The sequence below is a fragment of the Mus pahari genome, chromosome 15 (assembly GCF_900095145.1).
Source record: "Mus pahari chromosome 15, PAHARI_EIJ_v1.1, whole genome shotgun sequence".
Taxonomy (NCBI): Eukaryota; Metazoa; Chordata; class Mammalia; order Rodentia; family Muridae; genus Mus; species Mus pahari.
The window spans coordinates 32,379,073-32,392,099 of record NC_034604.1 but is presented as its reverse complement, the minus strand read 5'-3'; positions in this window follow the sequence as shown (position 1 = coordinate 32,392,099).

Below are 13,027 nucleotides of genomic sequence, written 5' to 3'. Positions count from 1 at the left end.
AAATTAATAACAAATTAAAAACAAAAAGCAAACATATAGAGTTTATACAAAGAATTAACCGGATTCTTCCTCATATTATAAAGAGAACACAAATTCCAGAGGCATCAAAGTTCTACACAAATGCAAATAAGATGAGAATGGCAGGTTCTAAATCAGATAAAATAAAATGCTCAAAAGTCCATATACCTCAATTCAAAAGTCAGAATTATACTCAATCTTTATGGTATATTAGATTATACTGAATCTTTTAACATAATCACTGATTCTTTATATGTAGAAAGAGTTGTTTTCCACATAAAGACTGTGGAATTTGTACCTGATACATCAGAATTAATTTTATTATTTATACCATTGCAACAGGCCATCAGAAATAGAAGCCATTCGTTATATATTACTCATGATATATTACTCATGTTCATTCTCATACATGTTTTCCAGGTTCATTAGCTCAAGAGAACGGTGAAATTGACTAATTACTAATAGGAAATGTGTTAGAAGCCTCGAAATTTCACCAAAAAGGCATATTAATGGAAAAGGTTTAAGGAAAAAATTACATCTATTGATAACAAGCCAAAGGAAAAAATGTACTATGTGTTCTCTAAACAACCAAATTCAATTACCTGCTGGTAGTAACCCTAGTGGTACCAAAAGAAATTATATCTGGCAGATGAATATTTTCCATTTTGCAGAATTTGGAAAACAAAGGTGTATATACCATACTATTGTTATATTTGTGTATGTACATGTACTCAAGATTTCAATGCTTTAAAGTTCTGAACTTTAAAACAACTGCTTTAAGTTCTGAAAAGGCTGATAGTGTAATTACTCATTTAATGGAAATAAAAGCAATTATGGGGATTCTTGCACATCTTAAAACTGATAATACTCCTGCATATGTATCCAATAAGACGAAGCAATTCTTTACTTATTACAATATAAAGCATGTTACTAGTATACCACACAATCCCATAGGACAAACAGTTATAGAAAGATCCATTTGTACCTTTAAAAAGATGCTTTTTAAATAAAAATGGATAATAACCCCCCCAAGGACAAACTGAATAATGCTTTGTTATTCTGAATTTTCTTAATGTTGGTGAAAAGGGAACAGCAGCTGAGAGACATTGGGTTTTTGAAAAAACTGAGGAACTAGGCAAATCAATATACTGTAAGGATGTGTTGTCATTAGAATGGAAACTTGCAATAGTTTTAAAATGGGAATGTGGTTATACTAATGTATCTACAGGAAATGAAAAAATATGATTACCAAAAAAACTTACAAAGATTAGATCTGACCATGGAAAACCTTTTATCAGCTAAGACATGCATGTCTTCACAAAGTAAATATCGAGGTGGTTCACTCTCACAGACTGTCTCAAGTACTGATTTCTCCAAAATATTCATGTAAACTAACTTCAGAAGGGTTAGTCCAAATGATCTATCACACAAAAAGACTGGATAGACAACACACAGAGACTTGACAGACAACACAGAGACTAGAAAACAAATACTACAGGTGTTTTTTTTTTCAGGATAATCATATTTTCCCCTTGGGTCTCAAACAAGAATTATTCACCCCAATTCAGCAGGAAACAATTATAGGAGGATCATCATCCCGATCCCTTGAACTGGGGTGGATGGCTTTGGTTGTTTGATGTGTTATGGTTGTTATCATCTAGGGTGGTAGGTTGTTTTGTTTAGTTGTTGTACACTGATAGGAATTTAACATTACTTTTATTGTATATCAATACAATTTTATTATATATTGATTATTATCAATAACTTAAGGTTGTTTGGTTTGAATTATTGTATATTAATAAAAATTAGCTGGGCAGTGGTGGTGCACGCCTTTAATCCCAGCACTTGGGAGACAGAGGCATGGAGATCTGTGTTCGAGGTCAGCCTGGTCTACAAAGTGAGTTCCAGGACAACCATGGCTATACAGAGAAACCCTGTCTTGAAATACAAGAATGAAAGAAAGAAAGAAAGAAAGAAAGAAAGAAAGAAAGAAAGAAAGAAAGAAAGAAAGAAAGAAAGAAAGAAATTAAAGGTTATTTTGTTAGACTATATTGTAGATAAACTGTTTATTTAAAATATGATGTAAAGTTCTCGTTTTATGGTTCTTATAATTATTTTTATTGTATTAGATTATTAATCTTAGAGGAAAAGATAATTTTTAAACTAAAAGGGGGATATGAAGTAGAAATTTCTTGTTGTGTCATGTGATGCAGATCCACATGATATTTTGCTGAAGCAGACTTGTGTGATGTTTTGCTGAAGCAAGGCCCATGAGCAGACATGTGATGTTTGTAGAGAGTATAAATAGACTCAACAGATAGTGATAGGGTACTTGTGTAGACAGCTGTGCAACATTTCCTTGGTCTTACATCTTCTCTAATCTTTACTTCATTGAGAACACAGCAGAGAACTTCTTAAGGCATTTCAGCTGGTCCTGATTGCTCCTGTTGACTCATGTCTATTTGGCAGAGGCCTGGTGGTTTCTTCTGGATCATACCCCACTGCTGATTCATGTTTTATATCCAGACACTACTAAACTGAACTATTGATATCCTGACACTATTGAACTGAAATTCTGGTGTCCTGACAATGGAAATTGGAATTACCTCAAAGAACTACTTCTAAACAGGTCTACATCCCCTTGTCCTATTTACCATCTTTTCTCTCCTACCTTTGGACAGTGGGCTAGAAGTGGAGTCAAAGCACTTGAGAACCCTTATTAAATTAGGTTTTGAAAAAATCTAAACCTAAGAATGAAAATCTTACTAGACAAAGATGGAGAAATGTTCTCACAGGCTCTTATATGGGAGGAGTGGTCCTCAGTTGGTGGCAGTTTGGGGAGGTGCTTCAAATTTTATTTGGTGGATCCTAACTAGATTTAGTAGACCACCAGAGGGTATATATTTGGGAGTTATATCTTGCCCTGGACCTTTCCCTTTACTTCTTAGCCACAAAGAGATTAGCAGTTCTGACCTACTATATTGCACCTTCCCCCCAATGGTCTCCTTCACCCCAGAACCCAGGCAATTAAACCAACCAACCATGAATGGAAACCTGCGACTCTTATCCAAAATAAATCTTTCTTTCCTTAAACTTTCCCCTGGGTATTTGTCACAGGTAATGAAAAGTCTCCTACAAGAGCACACATCTGGATGTATATAGCAACTAGTCATTTAATATTGTCAATTCCAGTTCAGGCTATTTCCTTTTACCACTGTTCTGGCATGTAGAAGAGTTAAACATAAAATTAAGATTTAAACTATATTTATGTAAGTCTGTATAAAGTTTAGTCCTCACAAGAATGTTATATTGAATTCCTTAGAGTGTTCTTGGATCCAGAAATACACCAGTAGGTAATTATTTATATTTATATTTCTTCTTTTTTAAATTTATTATTCTCGCATATATTAGATCCTAAATGCAGGTTCCCCTCCCTCCATTCCTTCCAGACCCTCCCCTGCCCACCTACCCACTCCTCCAGATCTACTCTTCATCCATTTACCTTCAGAAAAGAGAAAGCCTCCCAGGGATATTAGGAATAATACAGCATAACAAATTTGCAAAAGTACTGGGCGCATACCCTTATATCAAGGCTAGATGAGACAACCCAGTAGGAGAAAAAGGCTCCCAAGAATAGTCAAAAGATTCAAGGACACCCCTACTCCCACTGTTTGGAGTCTCACAAGGACACCAAACTACACAACCATACATATATGTAAGGACCTAGCAGGCTCCATAATTGTCGTTCTGTCTCTGTAAGTCCTTATAAACCCTGCTTAGTTGATTTTGTAGACCATGTTCTTATGGAGTTTTCAAATTCTCTGGCTCCTATAATTAATTCTTCCTTCCCCTCTTGTGTGGGGTTCCCTGAGTTCCACCTAATTTTTGGTTGTATATCTCTCTTTATCTTCTCCTATACATTTCAACTCAACTTGGTAAAGTACAATCTATTTTCCCAATAACACTGCAAATGCTGTACCAGTGTCCTACCAGATCTGTCTCTAGATCCAATTTCTAGCTAACATGAAACTCTGAGCCCGGGGATCTTTATAAATATTGATTGCCATTCAGCGTGACATCCTTAGGCCCTAAATCTCTGCTAAAAATATCAAGGAAGAAACCAAACTCATAGTTCTTATAAAACAAAATCTCCTCAGTATCCTGGATGGTATATGCTTATCAAAAGAGAAAAACAGACTCTGCCTTACATTGAGTTAAGCATCATATTATTACTTCTGACACCGATTAGGAAACACATTTCTGCACAAATTGTGGTCACACTAACATTTCTGTTATCTAAGGCACCAGGATCTCAGACTTTGAGTGCAGCTCTTTTTAAAAGAGTGATGTAGGGCTGGAGAGATGGCTCAGTGGGTAAGAGCACCCGACTGCTCTTCCGAAGGTTCAGAGTTCAAATCCCAGCAACCACATGGTGGCTCACAACCATCAGTAACAAGATCTGACGCCCTCTTCTGGAGTGTGTGAAGACAGCTACAGTGTACTTACATATAATAAATAAATAAATCTTTAAAAAAAATAAAAAAATAAAAGAGCGATGTAATATGTAACATAACAATTTTGCAATCTTCTTTAACAAGTCCTTACATGATATTTTTCTTTCAGTGTATGAGAGATGCTATTGTGGTAGTTGGTAAAGAACTGTTTTTTCTGCTCAGTGAAAAATGAAACAGAAATTGTCAAACACAAATTTAGCATTCTTTTTTTTCCTACTTATCTATGTAGCAATTCCTTGGGTTTATCACTTAAATGATGAAAGAAAAATGTATTTCTACACTTTTCCCCAGAGATGGGTGGGTCTCACTATGTTGTCCAGGATGGCCATGAGCTTTATCTCTGTTTTCCTTGTCTTCTGGAGTGCTGAGACTATAGGCATGTACAACCAGGTTTAGCTCTAAAATTTCATTTTCCTATCAAAATCATCAAATGACTTTGTTTTTAATAAAATGTCAAAATTATACAGCATCAAGTAATACACAGTTGAAGGAGATGTGTATGTTAAAGGTGGACTTATTGGAGACCCAAGATTATTGCTTATAAAATGCATAATTAGCTTTTTATTTAAAGTATCTAATTTCTCAAAGAGTCGATCTTTCTTTATTAAAAATAGAACATACAGTTTTATAAGCCAATCAGATGAAAAGCATATAAAGGCATTCCTGAAGTTTTTCTTTAATTTCAAAACTTTCATCTATCTCACCATTTAGGAAGAGGAGAAAGGAGGTTTCATCTCCAAAGTCTAAAAGGAAGATCTTTACGTTTCTGAATACCAGAAGTAAAATTATTTTGGATATTTCTTCACACCACCTCTGTGTGTGCATCAAGTTTGTTGTATTCTTTCTCTAAATTGTTATGGTGAATTATTCTATTTATATTCATAACTGTAGTTACAATACCCTCACACAGGGTATTTTTCTTTGGTTAAAAATTGTTCTTGTGTACATGTGTATGGATACATGGGTGCATGCATGCAGTTCTAGGAATCTAGCTCTGTGAAAGCAGTAATCTAATAAATCAAAGCAACATATTCATCCTGCTGAGATCACTACAGTGATTCCTCATTGCTTTGCTTTGTTTGTTTGTTTGTTTGTTTGTTTGAGATATGATCAGAGTGTGTAGCTCAAGATTGTCTCAAAGTCAAGATTGTCTTGCTTTTCCTTTGGAATGCAGGTATTACAGACATGTACCACACCTCAGATGCCATTGCTTCTGTCTACTTTTGTAGATTAAGTTTAGCACTTCTTATTAAATGGCTTCTATTCACACTAAACTTCTCGTTAGTCTTCAAGGCTTTCTGAATTTCTTCTGGTTCAGATGTAGTTGTTTTGTTGTTTTTACATAGCTATATTTTCATGTTATCATCTCTTGCTTTCCCTTGAATTCTAGTTTGAGTACTCATTTCCCACTAAAATGTTACATTAAGTACAACACACACACACACACACACACACACACACACACACACACACAGAGATTGATATATTGCCTTTCCAGGATAATGTAAATGGGTACTGTGATATTCTCCTAATTCATATACCCATAATTCAGTCTCAGAAAGTTTTAGAAAAAAGTAACTATATTTATTTACAGAAATCTGGGTCACAGAGATCAGACTGACACCTCTCTATATACACTGAATTATTTCCAAATTCACTTTTAACCTGCAAATTTTGCAGTAATCTGTAACCCTTGCCCTTTGAAGTATCAGTATTTTCTAGTATTCATTTGTTTAACAAACTTATTGAGAGATTCCTCCACATAAGAAACTGAGGAAGCCTCTGGGGAGAAGAAATTATAAAGAAATCAAATAGTGTCCCATCCTCAGTAGTTGGGAGTAAGAAGAAAAAAATTAATAATACTTCTTCGAATTGGTGAAGTATCATAGAAGTTTGTCGAAATGCTACAAGGAAATAATCCAATGGCTCTTTGACTGCAAAAAAAAAAAAAATGGATTGTGGAGGCTGGAAAGATGGCTTCATGATTAAGAATACTGAGGACCCTGTTTCAGTACCCAGCACCCACATGGCAGTTCCCAACTGTCAGTAAGTGTGGTTCCAAGAGATTCAAGGCACTCTCTGATCTCTGCTAGGGCACCTGCACCCATGTGCTGCACATAAACTCATGCAGGCGCACACACATACACACAAATAAGAAAAATCATAAAAACTGGGGTTTACCTAGTTACAGTAGTTAGGGAAGACTTCTCTGAATAAAATGTAAGGATACACTGGCAAAGAAAGAACAAACAGCAATTATTAGTATGCACTGTGTTATGTTTTTATTGGATATTTACTTTATTTGCATTTCAAATGTTATCCCTTTTCCTGGTCGTCCCCCAAAACCTCCATCCCATCCCCCATTTCCCCTCCCCCTGCTTCTATGAGGTTGTTCCCCCAATACATTATTTTTTAAATACAGGATGTTTTATATATATATATATATATATATATATATATATATATATATATACATATATATATATATATGACATACATATCATTCTCTCTCCTCCTCTCTCCCTTCTTCCCTCCCTGCCTGCCTGCCTGCCTGCCTTCCCCTTCCCTTTTTTTCCTCCTTCCCCCTCCCTAGTTTTTCCCCTAAGGGTTATATTTGTTCATAATTCTCCTAGGCAAGAGAATAGTACTTAGGGTAATACAGCCATAGGATATAATTATTTATAAATAAATATAGAAATATCTATATATTTATTTTATTATGTATATAAAAATAAAATAAATATTAATTATTGCGATCATTTATTTCTTAATTTTGGAAACAAGTGTCTAGGACAAGTAACTCCTTGCAATGTTATTTATTTACTTTAGAAACAGTGTCTCACTTTGCAATTACACCAACACCGGCCTTGCTAAATTCCGTCCTCTAAAAATTACATGATTTAAGTCACTCCTGCAGACAGGAACTCCCGAATCCTCCGCAGTCTACTAGCTTCACTTCCGCTTTCTACCGGTAGGACCGATTTTACTGACGGTCCCGGAAGTGTTCGCCACAGCTACTTCCTGTTCGCTCGATTCTTATTCCCGTTTGGCGACTTTGCCCCATTTTTTTTTTTTTTTTAACAGATCACAAGAACCAAACAAACAGCTTACGCCTAAATTAAGTTGAACTTTTAATCGAACTGAAATTGATTTGCGCAATTGCCGCTACAGAAGGTGTTTTCGTAATGGACCGGACATTTACCGTCCGAGTTTCGCAAGAAGTCGGAATTATTTTTAAGTCAGCAAACCGGAACTTTAAGGAAACGGAACTGGGAAAAGGAGCTTGTAAAGATTGTGCGATTTACCGACTTTAGGATTGAATTTTGCTTTGGGATTTCTAGCAGGTTCCCAGGATGGAATCGCTACATCGCCTTTTCTAGTGTTCTCTGGCTTTGATTGCTTTTATTTAAACAATTTTTTTTTTAATTGTCTGACCTCAGTGGGAGAGGATGTGCCTTGTCCTACAGTGATTTGACAGGGGGTGGGGGTGGGGATGGGGGCCAGGGGCAGACCCAGGGAAGCTCTCCCTTCTCAGAGGAGAAGAGGAAAGGGGAGTAAGGGGAGGTTCTGGGTACTGGGAGGAGGGGGCTGATATTGGGATGTGAGGTGAATAAGTAAATATACAAATTTAAAAGAATAGACTGGGAGAGACTGGCATCAAACACTAAAGAGGTATGAAAAGAAGTACAGTGATAGAGGCAGATACTGACTTTCAGTTTGGGTGTAATACCAGCAGGGTGGGTCAAGTATTAACAATGCATTACCACTTAGAGGTTTTTAAAGGGAACACCAATGATGGCTCTCCTTGGCTGGAAGTCTCCTGTTACAGTTAAGACAGTATTCACAGTTTCATGACTTAGTATGAACTAGAGTGTCTTTTCATTAGTATACCAGTAGAAATAATAATGTTTGGAAGAAAAAGTACAGTCGTAAAAGTAAAGAACGAAACAAGATTTGGCTAGAATAAATCTAGATCACTTGCTTATGTATTATGTGGGTGCCAAAAGTGTAGCCCAACGAAACAAAGGCTGATGTTAAAGGTACACTCGTTCTTAAGCAGGGTATAACACTCTATGCAATAAAAGCAGGTCCTGATTCATTGTGAATCGTGAACTGATTCTTCTGCCATGATCGAGAACGTAAGGAACAGGTTTAAAAGGTGAAGAAAATAAAAACAGCAACTTGTATACTCAGAAAATCACAGTAGGTAAAAGAATCTTCATTCATTGTGTCATGAATTTCCTGGCTGTTTTGAGTTAGGATCTTTTTGCATTTTGCATTTTCTTTGATTGTTGTGNCCATGTTNTCTATGGAATCTTCTGCANCTGAGATTCTCTCTTCNATCTCTTGTATTCTGTTGCTGATGCTNGCATCTATGGTTCCTGATTTCTTTCCTAGGGTTTCTATCTCCAGAGTTGTCTCCCTTTGGGTGTTCTTTATTGTTTCAACTTCCATTTTTAGATTCTGGATGGTTTTGTTCAATTCCATCTCCTTTTGGTAGTGTTTGGTAGCGTTTTCCTGTAGCTCTTTAAGGGATTTTTGTGTTTCCACTTTAAAGTCTTCTATCTGTTTACCTCTGATTTCCAGTATTTTCTCCTTAAAGTCCTCCATCATCATCATGAGAAGTGTCCATGTCCTGCTTTTCTAATGTAATGGTGTATCCAGGACTTGCTATGGTGGGAGAGTTTGGTTCTGATGATGCCAAGTAACCTTGGTTTCTGTTGCTTCTGTTCTTACACTTGCCTCCTGCCATCTGATTATCTCTAGTGCTTCCTGTCCTCAATATATCTGATTGGAGCCTGTCCTTCCTATAATCCCAGTTGATTCAGGACTTCTCAGAGTCCAGATTTCTCTGAATCAAAGAATCTCTGTGATTCTTTGATTGTGGGCTCCTGTGAACCTGAGATTCTGAGTGTATCTGAGTTCTTGGCAGTCAAGATCCTCTCAGACACTCTAATAATAGTGTGACCCAGCTCCTGTTATTCTGGGATCCTGTTGTCCTAAGATCCTGGGCATGTTACAGTGTGTGGAAGTAGTGTCTCCTCTGAGGACCGTGGAGTTGTCTGGTCTGTTTGAAACCAAGATAAACCTGAACTGATCTAAAGGAACCTGAGCCTCTGGTCAGGAAGGGCTCTGATGTCATTGTTCCTGCTGTCACAGGCCCATCACTATTGGATTGGAGCAGCTGTTGTGTTCTACTCACCAGTGATTCTAAGATTGCTTGGGCAGTCTCCTAGGGACCGTAGGGATGTCCGCAGAATCCACGACCTAGGTGACCGGTTGCTGGTGCAGACCAGAAGGGGCTTGTGCCCCTGGTCAGGCTGGTTCTCTGCTGCCCTAGTGCTGTCTCATGTCCCGTGCGCAATTGGATTGGAGCAGATGTTGTGTTCCACTCACCAGTGATCCTAAGATTGAGTAGGCAGTCCTCTAGGGACCGTGGGAGTGTCTGCCCACTCTGCGCCCTAGGTGACCTGGTGCTGGCGCAAACTGGAAGCCCTAATGATCTTCTATACAGTTCTATCAGGTAGAGTAGCCCTGAAAGCTGTGGAGCTTCACATTGGATAATGTACTTTATTTATCAAATGTATTTTTATGCACTTACCACCAAACCCAAGAAATCCAGGAGAGCTAGAACTCCAAAAACAATTTTATATCCACTTTTGTAACTTGAGAAATTTGTTCTCTAAAGGTTGTTGGGTTGTAGACTAGCATGCACAAAGTCTGTAATTCAATCCTCAAAACCTTTAAATTAATAATATTTTAATTATCTTAATTTGTTTTTAACTAGGATCTCAGGCTATCTTTGAGTTTTTTTTTTTTTTTTTTTTAGAGAGACAATGATGACCTTGAACTTCTGATACTTCTGCCTCCACATCCAAATTGTTTGGATTATAAGTGACTGCTACCACACTCTATATTCAGTATTTTGGATGAACTCAGGGTTAAATCTATACCAGGTACCAGGAACACAGTACCAACTAAGGTATATCCTAGCCCTACAAAACTGTATTTTAAAATCAATTCCTCTTGCATACTAAAGTGTAAGTTGAAGCAGCTTTCTGAATGGGGATAAAATGTTATGACGCTAAGCAGTCTAGTCACTAATTCTATACTCACTTTGCAAAGATGTGCATACCCTTGTTTGACTTTGCTAGTTATATGTAAAAGTATAACATGCACGTCCAACCTCTCTGGCTTACTGATTTTTGAACATGCCTTCCACATGCTAGACAAGTGGTCTAACACTGAGCTAGACTCCATGGCTCTGAACTAGAAGTACTAAGTGTGTACTGTAACATCGAATACTAAAGTAAGATAACTAGATGTCAGGAACCACTTCTTGCACCTTTGCCCACACAAATCTCAATTTTAAATTTAAAAAAAAATTAAAAATGAGTAGGCTAGACAGGCAAAGCATTCAGGAAGCATTTAACTAGAGGTTAGTTCTGGTTTTCAAAATGTTCAAAAAATTGCCTTGCTGAATGGATCAATTCGCATTCTTCTACATAACTGCCAGTTGTGCCAGCACCATTTGTTGAAAATGCTGTCTTTTTTCCACTAGATGGATTTAGCTCCCTTGTCAAAGATCAAGTGACCATAGGTGTGTGGGTTCATTTCTGGGTCTTCAGTTTTATTGCATTGATCTACCTGCCTGTCACTGTACGTATACCATGTAGTTTTTATCACTATTTCTCTGTAGTACAGCTTGAGGTCAGGGATGGTGATTCCCTCAAAAGTGCTTTTATTGTCGAGAATAGTTTTCACTAACCTGGATTTTTGTTATTCCAAATGAATTTGAGATTTGCTCTTCCTAACTCTAATTCCTAATTGAGTTGGAATTTTGATGGGGATTGCATTGAATCTGTAGATCGTTCTTGGTAAGATGGCCATTTTTGCATTATTAATCCTGCCAATCCATCAGCATGGGAGATCTTTCCATCTTCTGAGGTCTTCAATTTCTTTCTTCAGAGGCTTGAAGTTATTGTCATACATATCTTTCACTTGCTTTGTTAGAGTCACACCAAGATATTTTGCATTGTTTGTGACTATTGTGAAGGGTGTTATTTCCCTAATTCCTTTTCCAGCCTGTTTATCCTTTGAGTATAGAAATGCTACTGATTAATGTTTGAGTTACTTTTATATACAGCCACTTTGCTGAAGTTGTTTATCAGCTGTAGGAGTTCTCTGGTGGAATTTTGGGGGTCACTTAAGTATACTATCATATCATCTGCAAATAGTGATATTATGACTCCTTCCTTTCCAATCTGGATCCCTTTGACCTCCTTTTGTTGTTTAATTGCTCTAGCTAGAACTTCAAGTACTATATTGAATAGATATGGAGAGAGTGGGCAGCCTTGTCTAGTCCCTGATTTTAGTGGGATTGCTTCAATTTTCTCACCATTTTGTTTGATGTTGGCTACTGGTTTATTGTATATTGATTGCTTTTACTATGTTTAGGTATGGGCCTTGAATTTCTGATCTTGGAAAGATCATGAAAGAATGTTGAATTCTTTGAATTTAGCATGAAGGAATGTTGAATTTTTGTCAAATGCTTTTTCAGCAAGTTATGAAATTATCATGTGGTTTTTTTTTCTTTGAGTTTGTTTATATAGTGAATTACATTGATGGATTTTCATATATTGAACCATCCCAGAATCATTGGTATGAATCTTACTTGATCATGGTGAATGAGTTGTTTGAATTAATTTTATATCCAACCACTTTGCTGAAGTTGTTTATCAGCTGTAGTAGGAGTTCTCTGGTAGAAATTTTTGGATCACTTATATATACTATCATATCATCTACATATAGTGATACCTTGACTTCTACCTTTCCAATTGCTATTCTTTTGTTGTCTAATTGCTCCAGCTAGAACTTCTAGTCCTATATTGAGTAAATAGGGAGAGAGTGGGCAGCCCTGTCTTCTCCCTGATTTTAGTAGGATTGCTTCAATTTTCTCTCCATTTAATTTGTTGTTGGGTGTTAATTTGCTGCATACTGCTTTTATTATGTTTAGGTATGTGCACTGAATTCCTAATCGTTCCAAGACTTTAACATAAAGGGATGATGTATTTTGTCAAAGGCTTTTTCCCATCTAATGGGATGATCATGTGGTTTTTTCCCCTTTGAGTTTGTTTATACAGTGTATTACATTACATTAATGGATTTCCATATATTGAACCATCCCTGTATTCCTACAGTGAAGCCTATGTGATCGTGCTGAATGATCATTTTGATGTGTTCTTGGATTTGGTTTGTGAGAATTTTATTGAGTATTTTTGCATCAATATTCATAAAGGAAACTGATCTTTCTTTGTTGTATCTTTGTGTGATTTAGGTATTAGAGTAACTGTGACTTCATAGAATCAGTGGAGTAGTTTCAGAAGTATTGATATCAGGTCTTCTTTGAAGATCTGATAGAATTCTGCACTAAAACCACCTGTCCCTGGGTTCTTTTGGTTAGGAGACTTTAATGACTGCTCCTACTTCATTAG